Consider the following 6,000-nt stretch of genomic DNA (forward strand, 5'->3'; position numbering starts at 1 on the left):
GTCAGTCATGGTGTGGGGTGGCATTTCTTTGGGGGGCCACACAGCCCTCCATGTGCTCGCCAGAGGTAGCCTGACTGCCATTAGGTACCGAGATGAGATCCTCAGACCCATTGTGAGACCATATGCTGGTGCGGTTGGCCCTGGGTTCCTCCTAATGCAAGACAATGCTAGACCTCATGTGGCTGGAGTGTGTCAGCAGTTCCTGCAAGAGGAAGGCATTGATGCTATGGACTGGCCCGCCCGTTCCCCAGACCTGAATCCAATTGAGCACATCTGGGACATCATGTCTCGCTCCATCCACCAACGCCACGTTGCACCACAGAATGTCCAGGAGTTGGCGGATGCTTTAGTCCAGGTCTGGGAGGAGATCCCTCAGGAGACCATCCGCCACCTCATCAGGAGCATGCCCAGGAGTTGTAGTGAGGTCATACAGGCACGTGGAGGCCACACACACTACTGAGCCTCATTTTGACTTCTTTTAAGGACATTACATCAACGTTGGATCAGCCTGTAGTGTGGTTTTCCACTTTAATTTTGAGTGTGACTCCAAATCACCTCCATAGGTTGATAAATTGGATTTCCATTGATTATTTTTGTGTGATTTTGTTGTCAGCACATTCAACTATGTAAAGAAAAAAGTATTTAATAAGATTATTTATTTCATTCAGATCTAGGATGTGTTGTTTAAGTGTTCCCTATATTTTTTTGAGCAGTGTAGATTAAAACTCCCTTCTTATTATCGTATTAACCCCTCGTTTCATGTGTCTCTCCTCAGGCCAGTGGTAGCTGGTCCCCTTCAAGAAGGTGAGGTGCCGGAGGTCCCTCCGCCCCCTCTAGACATCGAGGGGTCCCCGGCGTATACAGTACGCACCATTCTGGACTCAAGACGCCGGGTGGGGGGCCTACAGTACCTCATGGATTGGGAGGGGTACGGTCCGGAGAGGTGCTGGTTGCCGGTGGGGGACATACTGGATCCATCACTGTTAGAGGATTTCCAACGCCTCCATCCGGATCGCCCTGCGCCTCGTCCTCTGGGTCGACCCCGAGGCCGGTGTCGGCGCGCTGCGGGAGCCGTGCGTCGGGGGGGGTACTGTCACGACTACTGCCGAGGGTGGTTCCTCTCCCTGTTTGGGTGGCGCTCGTCGTCACCGGCCTACTAGCTGCCATCGATCCCCTTTTCGTTTTTCTGTTAGTTATGTCTTTATTAGTTGCACCTGTGTTCATTTAGGTAATTTGTGGTGTTATTTAAGCCCGCCTCTCCACCTGTTCTGTGTGCGGGCTTGTTACGTGTTTTCACTGTGTTTGTGTAGGTCATCGTGTTGTTGGACTTTGGGTTTTTGTTATGCCCTGTTGTGTTTGGGCATATTTCTCTTTTGGGGTACTTATTAAATATATATTGTACCAAACATTTTTCTGCCTTCTGCGCCTGACTCCACACCCACGACGTCCAAGCGTTACACATCTTTCTGTGAAAACGAAGAGACTATATCAAAAGGGGAAATTACAAGGAATATGCCAGGGGGTTTTGACTTGTGATGTTGAGGCTTGCATGGTATTTCATTCATGTGATTGAATTCTGAAGGGTATAAATCTCATGAGGTCGACAGAGGTACATATGACTCACTTATGACCTGACCCTGTTTATTACAATTTTTACATTTTAGTCATTTAGCAGAGTGGGATCCATTCCGGGACGTGTTAGGGAAGGAGTTTTGGTGGAGCTTTATCTTTCTTCCAGTAAAAATAAAAAAAAATGTAATACAATTTTTTTTTTCTTTTATAGAACTTTATACTTTATACAATAGTGATGCAAAATTGCATGAATATAATAACATATGAATCAGTTGCATTAACAATAAAAAGTATTAATAATTAATGTAATCTATAAGTTAATTTAAACTTTTTACTAGGCCTATTAAGTGATGAACACTATGTAGAACCCTTCTTGCCTTCCAAATAATCATCAAAGAACCCTTTCGTCCAAAAACTGTTCTCAGTTCTTAGCATTGCAGTTGCAAGAGATTCTGAAAAAATATCCTACAATTCAGAAAGTGAAGAAACGTATGTTTGCCCTGATTGTGGCAAAGGCTTCAATCCAATTGGACATCAAAAGATACATGAGGTCCCACACAGCGGACAATAGATATCATCTGTGACATACTGTATGTTTGAAGTACACATGAGGACTCACAGGATAGAGACCATTTAGATGCAATGATTACAGAAGGCTATATACACAATGTATACAAAGGTATGTGGACACCCCTTGAAATTAGTGGCTATTTCAGCCACACCCATTGCTGACAGGTGTATAAAATCAAGCACACAGCCATGCACAATCTCTGTAGACAAACACTGGCAGTAGAATGGCCTTACTGAAGAGCTCAGTGACTTTCAACGTGGCACTGTCATCGGATGCCACCTTTCCAACAAGTCAGTTCATCAAATTTCTGCCCTACTACTGTAAGTGCGGTTATTGTGAAGTGGAAATGTCTAGGAGCAACAATGGCTCAGCCACAAAGTGTGGTAGGCCACACAAGTTCACAACACGGGACCGCCGAGTGCTGAAGCACTTAGCTCGTAAAAATTGTCTGTCCTCAGTTGCGACACTCACTACCAAGTTCCAAACTACCTTTGGATTTTAAATTTTTTATTTAACCTTTATTTAACTAGGCATGTCAGTTAAGAACAAATTATTATTTACAATGACGGCCTACACCGGCCAAACCCGGGCCAATTGTGTCCCTATGGGACTCCCAATCATGGCCGGTTGTGATACAGCCTGGATTCATTCCTTTACACTTGTGTGTATAAGTTAGTTGTTGTGAAATTGTTAGGTTAGATTACTTGTTAGATATTACTGCATGGTCGGAACTAGAAACACAAGCATTTCGCTACACTCACATTAACATCTGCTAACCATGTGACAAATAAAATTTGATTTGATTTGATTCGAACCAGGGTGTCTGTAATGATGCCTCTAGCACTGAGATGCAGTGCCTTAGACCGCTGCGCCACTCGGGTGCCCCGAACGTCTGCACAAGAACTGTTTGTCGGGAGCTTCATGAAATGGATTGCCATGGCCGAGCAGCCGCACACAAGCCTAATATCACCATGCGCAATGCCAAGCATCGGCTGGAGTGGTGTAAAGCTCACCGCCATTGGAGTCTGGAGCAGTGGAAACGCGTTCTCTGGAGTGATGAATCACGCTTCACCCTCTGGCAGTCCAACGGACAAATATTGGTTTGGCGGATGCCAGGAGAATGCTACCTGCCCCAATGTATACTGCCAACTGTAAAGTTTGGTGAAGGAATAATGGTCTGGGGCTGTTTTTCATGGTTCGGGCTAGGCCCCCCCAGTGAAGGAAATTTTGACGCTACAGCATACAATTACATTGTAGATGATTCTGTGCTTCCAACTTTGTGGCAACAGTTTTGGGAAGACCCTTTCTTGTTTCAGCATGACAATGCCCCTGTGCACAAAGCGAGGTCCATACAGAAATGGTTTGTCGAGATCAGTGTGGAAGAACTTGACTGGCCTGCACAGAGCCCTGACCTCAACCCCTTTGAACACCTTTAGGATGAATTGGAACGCTGACTGCAAGCCAGGCCTAACAGCCCAACATCAGTGTCTGACCTCATTAATGCTCTTGTGGCTGAATGGAAGCAAATCTCCACAGCAATGTTCCAAAAATGCAGAGGGGTTCTCGAACAGAGGGAGGCTGTTATAGCAGCAAAGGGGGGACAAACTCCATATTAATGCCCATGATTTTGGAATGAGATGTTCGACGAGCAGGTGTCCACATACATTTACTTTTGATACTTACGTATATTTAAAACCAAATACTTTTAGACTTTTACTTTGTATTTTACTGGGTGTCTTTCACTTTTACTTGAGTTAATTTATATTAAGGTATCTTTACTTTTACTCAAGTATGACAATTGTGTAGTTTTTATACCATTAGCAGTTAGTGGATTTCCTGGCAACAGGAGTCTCTGTTCTTTAGTTATAGGATGACTAATATTGGGAGTTGAATACATATCTAATACGTTTTATTTTCCATTAATTGCATAGCTATTAGAATTTATTAATCAGTCGCACCATAATATCAAAATGCCTATGTAATTATATTATTAAGTTAAGTTACTGTTTTACATTTCCATTCTTTATGTTATCTATTTATTTATTTTAACCCGGAAGTTATCGTCCAACTCGTTTTTTCCCCGGATTAATCCAGATGGCCGCGTCCTTGTGATTTACGATACATGTACAGTCAAGCTCCCCCAAAAAATTAAACATGCAAATAAAAGAAGTAATAAAGTGGAATGTACGGGTGTCTATGCTGTATGCTTTGGGAATATGGACAATGCTTGGCACATACGGATATTATCAGTACATGGGGCGCAATGAAGAAAAGCCTGGTAGGCTATTCGCTTCACAGCAGCTCAGCTAACGTTAGCTAACTAACTAGCTATCAGTCACAACTTGTCTAGGTAGCTATTTATCTAAATATCAATGCCATAGCTACAGATCACATTATATTATGGACTGTTATTGAACTAAGCTGCTAATGATTTCTAATGGAAGTGCTTCCAAAGGTTGACAATATTACATGTCCTTGACCTTGTAATTGTTGATAAACTCAAGCTAGACTTGTATCAGCAGTCAGCACAAATGTAACTTTACCTTTACAAAATTGCATGTTTCGAAAATTCTGTGTTTCGTCATCTTATCATCCTGCAGTCAAAGAGAAGGAGGAACTACCTCCAAATCCTAGAGAAGTGACTATCCAGAGTGCACACATGAAAACCACCATCGTCTACAAGGAAAACTTTGTTCCTTATTCTACAAGGGTCTACAATTTTGTCAGCTCGCTCAGTCGGGACTCTGCATCTGCTGACAGCCAAGACAATACAAAGTAATGGTGAAAAAGTGAAAGCTGACGTGAACTGATGCCATTGCCTGCCTAGGCTACCACATTTGAGATGTGTGAAGCAAAATACTTAGGAATTAACACTGTAAATTGTCCATTGAATATATCTCTGTGTAAAATACACTGACTGAAATTATTTGTCACTTGTACAATGAATTGAAATAAAACAGTATCCCTCAGTTTGAGAACCCCTTTGCAAGCCCAGAAACACTCTCTACCTACACTGCACACGTTCTCAATGCAAAGTGTAGACAACCTCTGGCTGTTGACCTTCAAGATGTGGCAGTGATAACCTGTCCTGTGCATTGCTGCTGTATTACATTCAGTCCAATCCGAGAGTGTCTGACAGCTGGCCTATGCATGATTTTCATCACTTCAAGATAAATCAATAAAACTTCTGTCAAATTAACTTAATTTGTAAATGAGGTGCAACTGCAAATTAAATGTTTGCTGTCGTCTGTGTTGATCACAGTAATGTAATATCCATTTATCTGAGGATGTCCAGTGAGAATGGCAGAATGGTGAACTTACTAAATGACTGAGAGCTTGACTGTGTGATATTAGGTTGCTTCTTGTGTAAATATTTTCCGTCTGGATTTAATGATTTGTATGTTTGCCTGTTATGACCTGTGGATTGTGTCTGGATGATAAAATTGGGGGAGTACCACTCACCATTTTTTAGTTGGAGGCAACTGTTAGCAGTAAAATATTTGACAGTTGAAAATGTTATGATGTGAAGAGAGAATTCAACAACTCTTGGAGGGTAGTGAAAGTTGATTTAAAAAAAAGACCTCTATTGAAAAAAAGACCGGATAAAATCAACGTGTCTCTGCCTTTAGCTCAGTCAGCTCTTCTCTGTCCATTTCTTAACGCTTGATTGGATTGGTTTTACAGAGGGTAAAATGTTGGAGGCTTTAGAAAAATAAATAGAAATGCATTTTCAAAACGGCCACGTATGGATTCAGTGACCAATCACAATCTAGATACAAAACAAAATGTTGGTTCTCATGTAAATGGTTTTAAATTCCCATTCTGATTGTTTCCATCCCTAAACCATTTTGAAATAT

General features: G+C 42.1%; 1 long non-coding RNA gene across 1 annotated transcript; it reads left to right on the forward strand.

The window, feature by feature from the left end:
- The first annotated feature begins 4,217 nt into the window (after window positions 1-4,217).
- Window positions 4,218-5,112, forward strand: LOC106586733 (uncharacterized). The gene is made up of 2 exons (XR_001324241.2): window positions 4,218-4,421; window positions 4,744-5,112. It is a non-coding gene; the product is annotated as an uncharacterized lncRNA (long non-coding RNA).
- Window positions 5,113-6,000: the final 888 nt, after the last annotated feature.

This window comes from Salmo salar, chromosome ssa02 (assembly GCF_905237065.1).
Source record: "Salmo salar chromosome ssa02, Ssal_v3.1, whole genome shotgun sequence".
NCBI classification, from domain to species: domain Eukaryota; kingdom Metazoa; phylum Chordata; class Actinopteri; order Salmoniformes; family Salmonidae; genus Salmo; species Salmo salar.